We start from the raw sequence: 13,014 nt of genomic DNA, 5'->3' as shown, positions 1-13,014 counted from the left end.
GATCCAACACTAAAATCTGTTTAAGAAACATCTTGGGTTCAATAAAATTCAAAACACAATCTGGCATGCATTTCCCCTTTAATTTCAAACCCCTGTGTACTTTAAGGGAAATACAATACATCAATTTCTTATTCATTTACATTAAATGATTAAAATGCTGTTTTATACAAGCCTTTTGATGTCCAAGATGCCTTTTGAAGATGCTTTTTTCCCTCCCTTAAGTCATATTTTGACTAAAGTAAATAATTTCAGACACCAAAAACATTTTACTTCTAGGCTGGAACCCAAACCCTAAGTAGGTTATAAACTGGGAAAATTTTTCAAAATTTTCCCTCTCTGGTCATTACAGTTGCAATTTGTATTATCACATGAAGTTTAGTATCCCCTCCTCATAAAAAGCAGAATTTTCTGCTTTTAATTATTCAATTCAGTCAAATATGCATTGTGTCTATTTTGTATCTGATCCTGAATTAGAGATAAAGACAAAAGTTAAATAGTTTCTGCCCTTAAAAAACTTAACATTCTAGGAAGGGGGAGGATAATATGTTCTCAGAAAAGTAGATACAGCATGATCACAAAATGAATGCAAAGTAATTTTTGGGAGGGGTTGATGGTAAAGTATTATTAACACCTGGGTGTAATAGAACAGAACCATTTTTAAGGAAGTAAGAATCATACTGAGCCTTAAAGACATCTAGAGAATTACGAAAAAAGTGGGAGAAAGCAGAACATTTGGGATAAAGGTAAGCAGCCTAGGAAAAGGAGTAGATGGAATATTGTATTTGGGATATAGCAAGCAAGTCAGTGTACCAATAATGTAGAGTTTATGAAGGGAAGTAATGTGAAGTTAGGTTGGAGCTAAATTATGAAGGATGTTAAATTCCCGGAAGCGAGTGGTAGGTGGGAGCCACTGAACATTCTTGAGCAGGCCAATAACAGGGAAAGGCCTGCACTTTGCGGAAATTAATTTAGAAACTGTATGGAGGAATGTTGATATGGCATATTTTGGACATGAAAGATTCATGTTAATTTAATTAATTAGTGGAGCCAAATATTAACTATAAGAAAAATAATTATTCAAATATTTAAATTTTATAGGCTTATCTCAGTTGCTAGACTTCATAAGCAACATAAATCTTTCAATGTAGAGCTCTTATGCTATATTGATTCTGAAAGTAAACATAGCAGAGATTGAAAAATATGCCATGTGGAAAACTAATATACATATATTCATATATACATATATTTATGAGATTATCCTTTGTGCAGAGAAGACATGCATTTCTTTACACCCACAGTCATGCAGACAGAATACATCTTCTATGAGACATGCTGCTGTTCCCACATTACCAAAAACTGTCATTCAAAATACAATTTTGATTAATATCATTCAGAAATTAAATACCATCTTGGTTTGTTTCCTTCCAAACAGGAAATGCAAATCTTCAGGGATGGAGGCAGACAGCATATGTAAACCCTTGGGGATGGAAAGCCATGAAATGGCCCCAAACCTGATTATTCCTTGCTACTTCCTGAAATCTGTTCCCCAAATCCCCCAAACTAACAGTTATCTGAATTTATGATTCACAAAAGTATCCATAGGTTTTTAGCCACGCCACAGAAGGGAGGGATTGCAAGGATGCACACCAGTGGGTCAGCCAAGGTTCACTTCTTGAGATTTGCCAGGTATTTATTAGGAGTTCATCAGAAGCGATGTATATTTTTATAGAAACAGGAGAGGTTTCCCACAACATAGAGGTGCAGATACCTTAAAGTCTGTGACTAGACTGAGATAAGCGTCTGCAAATGATATAACTCTACTAATGTGATGTCTCTTTTATGCAGAGGCCACCAGGAAAACCAGAATGGGGGTGGGAGAATACCAGAATTTTTTAACCAAGGAGGTCTTTTCCAATGTATAGTAAATCAGTTGTGTCTATTATTTTTCTACTGAACTTTGTTCTCCCCTTCAGAGAGAGCAATGTTCTCAAAGCCTCTCTTTTAAAGGACCCTCTCCATTAATTCATTAAGGAATGAAGGGCAGTTGAGCTAAGGGGGTAGCCTGGCAGCAGGGTGGGACACCAGACTCCATTTCACAATGAAGCTGCCTTCAGTCAACACAAAGTAACTGGGAGAAAAAAGGGCTCCTTCCTTGGGACTTCCAAACTGACCTATCACAGTGCTATCACCAAGCTATTTGTCCCTGAAGGCAGAAAACAAAACAAAACAAAAAACCAAAAAAAAAAAAAAAAAACCACCCCTCTTTTCAGTAGAGTATTGTTTCTCCCAATATCTGGTATTGGTGAGTTGGCTTACTCCATGTGGCTCTCTACATTTATTCCCACTGTGTATGTCATTTAGGAAGAATTATAGGAGGAACCAAACTGCCTCACTATTTAATTCCCCGGGCTCCTAGAATATTAAAGTTTTGTACATAACATTTAGTACACAGGCCAAAGCTTGATTATCACTCTTAGGAGTGCTCATGTCAGAGTTTGGGGCACTCTGATGCTCCCTCTATCCATATGTAAATGGACATTAGATGATTTGTCCATTGCTATTTGGTTAGTTTGAAAAAGAATAAATCCCTCAAATATCTATTTTGTAAATTTGGAGAATACCAGGATGATGTTAAATAATCATGTCTATCTTAATCTCATTCACTTCGCTTAGCTCTATGCTAGATGACCATATGGTTTTCTAAGATCAAAAAAAAAATTCTTTTTAATCTAGTATCAACTAAGTGTAAGGTACCACTAGAAACTTTAATGACAAGCACATGCCAAGTCACCAGTCTCACTTTTTCCTCCGTAGTCATCTCCAGTAGCCAGATATGAATCAGAACCACAGGAGCTAGCCCTAAGATGTTAGATAGTCAGAGTTAAATGACTTGCCCAAAGTCACACAGCTAGTGAGTGTCTGAGGTCAGATTTGAATTTGAATTTCCAGCCTCCTGATTCCAAGATCAGAGCCACCTAGATACTTTAGGAGATATGAAGAATAGCTTCCTTTTTAAAAGAAGCAGGATAGTTCTTATTAGCTCATATTAACAATTTATTTATTTCAATACAGTATCTCACTGTTATAAATATTTGAATATGAAAATTTATAAAACATATATTTGAGTGATTTATTATTTTTTCAAACTTGCCATATAGCAATAGACAAATCATCTAATCTCTCAGCCTTAGTTTTCTGATCTGTAAAATTAGGTGGAAGGGAAAGCTAGGTTGTATTACTAGGTACAACCCCTGGGAAATTAAAAATAAAAGAAATGTTTCACATGTACCAAAATATTCATGGCAGTACTTTTTTTGTAGTAGCAAAATGCTGAAAAACTAATTGGGTGCCCACAGATAGGGAAATGGAAGAATAAATTTTGATATCTGCATATAACAAAATATTTTTTGTGCTCTAAAAACCAGTGAATGTAAGAAGTTAAGAAAAATATGGGAAGATTTGTATTAACTGGTGCATTATAAAATAAGTAGAACCAGGAAAGTGATTTATATATGTAATACACATGACCTCTGGCAGGCTTTAGTATTAAAGCATGAAAATGTATGTTCCCTGCTATCAACATACATGTAAAGAATTTGGTAAACTTGCTTCTTCTGGAAGAAAATGATGCCATGTAATGGAGTAGGGCAGACACAACTAGGTGACACAGTGGATAGAGCAGTTTCTAGAGTCAGGAAGACCTGAGTTCAAATTTAATCTCAGATACTTGATAGTCACTAGCTGTGTGACCCTCTGCAAGTCACTGCGAGAGAGAGAGAGAGAGAGAGAGAGAGAGAGAGAGAGAGAGAGAGAGAGAGAGAGAGAATAGAACAATATTGCCCCCTATTGAGAGCATATGTGGGGATTCTTTGTATTTCTTCTGTGCTTACTTAGTGGTGAAGAACAACCTTTTTATTGGTTTTTGAGCAGGAACTGAGAGTGAATACAAAAATATGAAAAGGTGGTCAATTCTAGCTTTCTTTTCCCTGGTAGTGAGCAAGGAAGAAGAGCTGCTGTGAATTAATTATTGAGACAGAGTGAACCAGACTATGATTTTGTAAACTTCCAAAGATTGAAGGAGCCACCAGAGGTCCAGTGATGAGAGTTCATGACAGAAACATTTGGGGCTGTGACAGCCAACCCAGATGGGGAGCCAGCACAGTTCTGTGAAAGGACTTGTACAGCCTCAGACCATCAGTGAATCTGTCAGGCAGCTAAGACACCAAGTCTTCTAGAAAAGGTGAACTGATAGAGTAAATGTTTAAGTGCAATCTCTTTAAATTTGAGCCTGCTGTGCCCTGGAACCAAGATGTAAGAGTGAAATGTTTGTCTCATTTTTAAGGTATGTTTTGTTCTTTGGTTCTTTACTATATCTTTTCAACAAACATCCCTTTGTAAAAGCTAATTGATGCTAATTGCTTAATGATGACACTGGGATTAAACAATAGTGAGGAGATAGCTGGCACTAGCAAATGATATTCAGACAAAATTACTTATGACTATTATTATGCAGCAGAATGGGAGTTCAAGCCTCTATAGCATTAAAAGAATCCCAATGCTTCTGGCAGCTGGGTGACTCAGTAGATAGAGCACCAAGCCTTGAATCAGGAAAAACTGTTTTCAAAACTAGATTAGACGCTAGCTGCATGACCATGAGTAAATCACTTAATCTCAATTTCTCCCTCTTTAAAATGAGCTAGAGAAGGAAATGGCAAACTCCACTACTTTTACCAAGAAAACCCCAAATGGAATCATAAATTATTGGACATATTTGAAATAACACCAAACAAAAGGCTTCTGAGGAAACACTGAGGGAAAAATGAAACTGGCTATGGTCTGGGAACCCAATCTTCCAATGAACAGGGAGGTAGGAAAAATAATCAATAAATAAACATTTCAATCAGTCAATAAACACTGTGCTAAGGTATATATATATATATATATATATATATATATATATATATATATATAATCACTATAATGGAAATGAAAATACTCAAAGAAAACCAATTCTGAGTAAATATAACAATATAACAACTGATCTTTATCCTAGAGAACAAATGATTAAATGCACCTCTCTTAAAAAAGAGAGAGAGAGTCTATAAATGCAAAAATGATGTCTACATTGCTAAATACAGTTACTATAATGGTTGGCTTTACTTCTCTGTTTCTTCTCATGATTATGATAAGCTTAAGGTGAGTAGATTAAGAAATCATAATAATAGCAAAGCAAAAAACATTGATAAAACTCGAATAAATAGATAGAATGAGGTTGGAATAGATCCCTTTTTGATTCCAGAATTTTGGAGAGAAAAGAATCTTGGAGTGCATTTAGTCCAAACTCTAAGAGGAGGAAAAAGCCAAAACCATTCAATTTATTAGTGATGTAACCAGTAACCACACCCAAATCTCCGTTAGTTGATATTTTAACACATATAGTTAACACCTAGACCAGTGATCACATTTATATAAGGAATCCCCAAATGGAAAAGTTCACTTTTCCAGGGTAGGTCAATATCTTCTCTGTAACTTATAATCTTATATAGTTTCCTGTAGCTCAAGCAGAGTAAAAGATTTTCCATGGGTCATATAGCCTCAGTGTGTGTTTATATGTATGTATGTATGTATATATGCATGTATGTTAATGACTTGGCAAGAGGCATATAGCCTTTGAGTGTTTGGATGTGTATGCATGTATGTATGTGAATTTAGGATTTCCTAGATCCAAGGCTAGCTATCATCTATTATACTGTTTTGCCTTTTTATATAATTCCTTTAAACAGGCAAACACATGTTATTCAATTTGCCAAAATTTGCTTTGCATAAATCTCAGACAAGTTTATTAGGCAAAGTGAGGTATGGCCAAATGAGTTTAATTGAACTATTATTGAAAACTTCATCTCTATGCCCTTCCCCCACTTCTATTTCATCTATGTCTCCTTAAGGACACTCATTAAACATTTATTGATTAAATGGATTGACAAAGCTGTTTGCATTAGAGATGAAAGGATTTTGCTTATGGTTTTGAATAACAGAGTAGTTAACTTTTCACTATCTAGAAAGAGGAGGATAGAAATGTTTCCTTTTCAGAAAAATAGAGTTGTTGATACCAGTAACTGCCACACAGGGTTGTTATAAGATACAAATTAGTAATATATATGCAAAATATTTGGAATCTAAAAGTTTTATATAAAGGTTAGCTATTATCTTTATAAATCATCAGCATAAAGATTTGGGAAATGAGAAGCTGTGAGCCAGTGAAGACAAGGGAGATTGGTGTGACCCTAGCCTCCAGGATGTATGTATTTTGAAACTTAACTGACTCAAGACTAGTTTTTCCTTCCTCAGCTACTTCCTTGCTGTTGTAACAGTTGATTTTTTTCCTGGGTCCCTATCTCTCATTCCTTATTCCTTCATAGGTAATTCAGAGGATAGTCTAAATACACCAAACTACCCTTTACTAAGCCTTGCCTTATTATTATTATTCTATAGGGCCTACATATGATAGGATGTGATAGGCTCCACATCCAGTGTTATTTATGTGAGGGGGATAGAATTAGGAGAAATGGAAGAGGTAAAAGATCCTGTACCAACCAATAATAGGATGGGATCTTGAGCACCTACAACACTTTCAGCCTGGATCATATAGGGAGGGAAACTCAGGCGCAAAACCAACCAAATCACATATATTACAGGTCATACCATAGTTATTGTTAGAGAATGAATGAATGAAAGCTATTTATTATGGACTTAATATGTGCCAGACATATATTGTGTTTCCCCCCAATTCAATAAGCATTTGTAGGCAATTTTATTGCACTTCACAAATACTGTATTTTTTTTACCAAATTGAAGGTTTATGGAAAACCTACATGGAGCAAGTCTATCGACATCATTTTTCCAATAGAATGTGTTCAAATCATGTCTCTGTGTCACAATTTGGTAATTCTCAGAGCATATCGAACTTTTTCATCATTGATGTATCTAGCATGATAATCCTTGATCAGTGATCTTTGAAGTTACTATTGTAATTGTTTGGGGGCACTATGAATCACACCCAAATAAGATGGTGAACTTAATAAAAAAAAGTGTGGACTTCAACTTTCCCTTTCCTTAGGTCTCCCTATTTCCTGAGACACAACAATATTGAATTGACCTAGGTCAATTAACAACCTACAATGTCCTTTAAGTATTCAAGTGAGAGGAAGTCAATAGATTCAGTAAAGTTCACAGTTGTCTTATTTTAAGAAATTGTCACAGCCACCTCAACCTTCAGGAACATTACCCTGATCAGTCAGTAGCCATCAACAAAAAAACATTAAGCCTTGCTGAAGGTTTTAGAAATAAAGTATTTTTAATTAAGACATTTACATTTTTCTATTATAAAATAATACTTTATTGCACACTTAATATAGTATGATATAGTGTCAACATGACTTTTGATATGCACTGAGAAACCAAAAAATTAATTTGACCCTCTTTATTATTGCAATATTTGCTTTATTGAGATGGTCTGGAATTAAGCTTGAAATATCTCTGGTACTACATTCCAGACATGCAAACTACTTTGGATCTTCAATGTCTGATTCTTACGATGTCCTATAATATAGTCCCTTCACTCTGAAATGACCTTCCATTTGCACTATTTAAATTGTTTGTCTGTATATGTATAGGAACATAGTTATTTGTAGATTGTGTCCTTCCTTCAGGTGTTGAGATTCTTGAGTGCAAGGGATTATACTTTTGCCACTTTCTGGATTCCAGTCCTTAGCACACAATACATATCTGATCAATGCTTGCTAACTGACTGGCCTTGGATTTTCTGAAATTAATGTTTTCATAACATCTAAAGTTATGCACAATACTTGAGAACATTTTTATAACCTGATTGAAATGACAAGCTGTCTGCAAATTCAATGAAGTCTCAGCAATTATCGGTCTGATTTGGTGAAAAGTCTAGAGTAAAATGAATTTGCAAAGATGTACAATTTTTGAATGTCAATTAAATTATTTGAATCAAACTAACAAAAAATGTACTCATCAAATGTCTTTTACAAATATCATTAATGAATACATAAAATAGTTTGTAATATTGATATTATATGTGAATAATCTTAAAGTGCTTGTAGTTTCTTAAAATAATCAGTTGGTGCTTTGTCATTTTCAATTTTTTCTGACCCCACTTTTCTTGGCAAAGATACTGGAGTGGTTTGTCATTTCCTGCTCTAGGTCATTTTACAGATGCCAAACTGAGCAAACAGGTTAAAATGACATGCCCAGAGTCACACAGTAAGAATTTAAGACTAGATTGTATTGCTTACTTCAGTCTGGTACTCTATCGAGCTGCCCAAAACAATCACTAGATTGTTCTTTTAGGTAGTTTTAATGATATTCTTCCAATCTTGTTTATTTTAGCGATGCTAATGTAGGCCAATATTTCTCTAAACTTGCTTGTATAAAATCTGAATACAACCTATAAATGTGCATACTATGAGATAATCAGGAAAAGAGAATAGCAATTCATATTTCTGGGCACTTAATTTAAAACCTGTTTTATAGTTTTGTGTGCCAATCTCCCTTTGGATCAAATGGATGATTGTTGTCCTTCATTCTTGAAGAGAACCAAAATGACATCACAAAGTTAGAGTCAAGGTACAGAGTATCCAATTGTGTCTAATCAGACCAATATAAGTGCTGAATTTTCTACTGCAGGTCAAGCACAAATAGTCCATGTGAACATTTGGGACAGTTTCTCTAAATTTGGACATCTCACATTTTTGCTTTTGTTTTTTGAGCTATTCCATTTTGCTTTGCTCATAGAACATAGTGAGTGCCTTCTTTGATGAGGGCATGCCATGTTGGGAGGTCTGTGGTAGTGTCTCCCATATCTCATAAGCAATTCCAAAGTTCTTAAGCGAGACCTTGAGAGTGTCCTTATAATGCTTCTTCTGATCACCATATGAGCATTTGCATTGTGAGAGTTCTCCATAAAATAGTCTTTTAGGCAAATGTATATTTGGCATTCATAACATGGCCAGGCAATCAAAGTTGTGTTCTATGCAGTAGATATTGAACTCTTGGTAGTTTAACTTGAGAAAGAACCTCAGTGTCAGATACCTTATCCTGCCAGATGATCTACTGAATCTTCATAAGACAATTCAAATGGAAGTGGGTATACTGTTCAGGTTTCACAAGCATAGAGCAATGAGGTCAGCACAAGTGCCTCTGTAGACCTTCAATTTGGTAGTCAGTCTAATACCTCTTCTCTCCCACTCTGCTCCAGAGACTCCCAAACACTGAGCTGACTCTGGCAATATATATACATCAGCCTCATTATCAGTGTATACGCCCTTGGAAAGCAGACTCTCAAGATAAGTGAATTTATCCTCAATATTCAAAACTTTTCCTTTTGTTGTTTCCTAAGAATCCATGGATGAATGGTGTGGTGCTACCTGATGGAACATTGGTGTTTTCTAGGTTAATTGTTAGGCCAAATTTAGCATAAGCAGGAGAGAATACATCCATACTCATTATATCTCAGTCTCAGAGTCTACACTGAGTGCATAAGCATCTGTAGGGGGAAAAAAATCATGCACTTACTCTACTTCCATTTTAGCCTAGGTTAGTTTTATCTTTGCTTTCTCAATTTCTAGCAAAGAACTAGGGATATTTAATAAATATTTAATACAATTAAAATGAAGAGGGTGAAGAAAGAAGTAATAAAAATGAATACTTTTATTCACATTAATGGAAATCTAAAAAACCTTTACACAATAAAGTTCTCTTTAATATGGCAATTTTCTATGATTTTTTTCAGTATGTGCTTATGCAGTTTTTTCTTTCATTTTAGGGGTATAGCCTTTATTTGGGGTGACCTGGATTCATATCACTATGATACATTAGCTTAATTATAGAATACAGTTTATAGTTGGGAGTTCTGAGCTATAACCAATCAAATGTACTAAATCTGGTACCTGTAAGTTGAGCTCCTGAGATGGAGTTGAGCACCACCAGGCTACCTAAAATAGGGGGGAAATGGTCCAGATTGAAAAAGAAATGAAGTAGGATAAAATTCCTATAGCAATCAATAATAGAATGAGATCCCAAATAGCTGCTTCATTTCCATCCAGGTATTATGTTGAGGGAAACTCAGACTCAAAAAGCAAAAAACAAAAGCAGAAAATAAATCTTACATACACATTTTACAGCCAGCACAACAGCAAACAACATATGAAGGATGATAAATTATGAATCAGAGAATCTCAAATGAACATTTTTACTTTACATTTTAAATTTTATTGCAGAGTCATCTATCACAATATGACCTAAGTTGTCCAATTGCAAAATACCTCTGTCCAGTGGAAATGAGGTGGTCAAAATAAGCAAAACAAGGGAATGAGGGACCCCGTTAATTCTATTGCTGGCAATATATCAGACATAGTTATTAAAAAAAACATAGCCTCCTATTCAAAAATTTTATAGCCAAATTTTATATATATTTGTAAGACTGCTATAAAACAAAACTGGCATTAGGCTATATATCCAACAGTAAAGAGATGGTTAAATTAATTGTGGCATATTAAAGTAATAAAAACTATAATGTAATGCATACTGATAAGTTATGAACAAAACAAAGAAAAGATCTTTATGAAATAAGACAAAAAGGGGGAAAGTAGAAACTGAAGACTAGAGTATACATTAACTATGGCCAAATTTGAGAAAATGTCAATGGCAATAACGAGATTAACAAAAAATTCTAATAAGTCTTGCAATAAGTAAATGAAGATTTGTGCATCAATATTCATTTATTTAAATGTCAATAGTTGTGAAGGATGACAAAGGATATGTATGATGAACAATTTTCAGAAGAAATCAAAGTTATCAATAGTCACATTAGAAAATGCTCTAACTGATTAGAGAAATACAAATTCGAACAACTCTGAGATACCACCTCACATCTATCAGATTGATTAATATGACACAAAAGGAAAATGACAGGTTCTGGAGGGGGTATGGAAAAATTAGGAAACGAATTCATTGTTATGGAGTTGTGAGATAGTCTAACCATTCTGGAGAACAATTTGGAACTTTCTCAAAGAGCTATAAAATATGGATATACTTTGACCCAACCATGCCACTACTCTGTCTATATATCAGAGAGATCAAAAAAATAGAAAAAGGGACCTATATCTGCAAAAATATGTATATCGGTTATTTTGTGGTGGCAAAGAATTGGAATTTGAGGGAATACCCATCAGTTGGGGGAAATGGCTGAAAAAAGTTTTGGTATATGATTATGATAGAATGCTAATGGACCTTAAAAAAAATGATGAGCAGGATAGGGATTCAGAAAAATCTGGGAAGATTTGAATGAACTCCTGTCAAGTAAAGCGAGTAGAACCAAAGAGAATGTTATGCATGGTAATAGCTATATTGTAGACTGATAAACTGTGAAAGATTTAGCTACTCTGATGAAGACAATCATCCAAGGCAATTCCAAAAGGACCCATGATGAAAGATTCCCTCTCCAAAGAGAGAACTGTTGAACTCTGAATGCAGAGAGAAATATCCTTTTTTACTTTCTTATGTTATTCTTTTATTTTGCTTGTGTTTTCTTTCACAACATGGCTAATATGGAAATGTGTTCTACATGAATTCACATTTACAATGGATATCAAATTACTTTCTCAAAGGGAAGGAACAGGTGAGAAGGAGAGAATCTGAAACTCAAAGGTTTAAAAAATGTGTTAAATTTTTTCTGCATGGAATTGGGAAATATTTTAAGGAAATAAAAAATTTTAAATAGTTATTGCTTGTACTGATCATTAATGTTAAGTTTATAATTAATCACTAAAGACAGGAAAAGCTAAGAGAATTTGGTGATTGACTGGAAGTAGGAGAAGTGGGAAAAGAAAAGTAGGAGGTGAGAATGAGTTTAAGACAGCAATCTTGTTTTAAAAATACTATTTGAGTAGGAGGCATTAATTCAAAAGTTTGGTGTGAGAAGTCTCAGTTTTCTGTTTAAACAGAATAGTAAGTTCCCAGAGGAGTAGAGATTGAGGGAGTGGAGAGGAAGAGTCTGACCAGCCTCTTTGACTGGTCAGTCCCAATTGTACCACTTAGACTTTCCTTTGAATTAGTTTATAGAAGTTTTCTTCCCTACCAGGAAAATAGCTAGAGGAATGGGGTCTGTCTGAGCACTGAATTTGATGCTATCAGTGTCAGGGAAAGAGCCCTGGAAAAAAACTTTGTCATAATTTGGTTCAGGCCAACTGTGTCTATTTGTGAGTATGAACAGTATTCATATTAAGAAATGTAAGTTTTAGTTCCCGGTGAGACTTCTGTGGATTAGAACCTTAGAAAAATTTTAAGAGAACACAATTCCTCTTGATTGAGGTGCTCAAGGGAACAGTAGAATCCCGAAATGCAGACGTATAAATTGGCATTAACAGTTGAAGCTCTGCATTCCAAAGCCTTTAACAATTCTACAATGTTATATTCATCATTTAGCGTCTCTCTGGTATTTGACAGGCATTGTGGTAGGTCTGGGAATGCAGAAACAACCACAACCAAGACATGGAAGCAACCAAAAATGGAAGCAATCTCTGCCCTCAAAGAACTTACTTTCTACTGAGGGAAAGAACATGTACACAAATAAGAAAAAAATTTTAAAAGTAAATATAAGGCAATTTAGTGAGGATTGAGAGTGAAGGCACAGCAACTGGTTGATCAGGAAAGATCCCACATTGGAAATAAGTTCTGGAGAAAATTGGAATAGACTTGTTAATCTATAATAAGAAGGCAAAAGAGAGAGACCAAGGGAGCAAATACAGGGACAAAAGAAACAAAATTATCATACTGTAGATGACATAATGATTTACTTAGAAAATCCTGAAGTCAACCAGAAATGAATGAAATGAAACAATGAATAGATTCAGCAGAGTTGCAGGATATAAAATAAATCAACATAAATCATCAATACAAAAAAACTGAGTAAAAAGAGTTAGAGAAATG

The sequence above is a fragment of the Macrotis lagotis genome, chromosome X, assembly GCF_037893015.1.
Source record: "Macrotis lagotis isolate mMagLag1 chromosome X, bilby.v1.9.chrom.fasta, whole genome shotgun sequence".
NCBI lineage: Eukaryota > Metazoa > Chordata > Mammalia > Peramelemorphia > Peramelidae > Macrotis > Macrotis lagotis.
The sequence above is the reverse complement of the archived record's forward strand: the minus strand, read 5'-3'. Positions refer to the sequence as shown.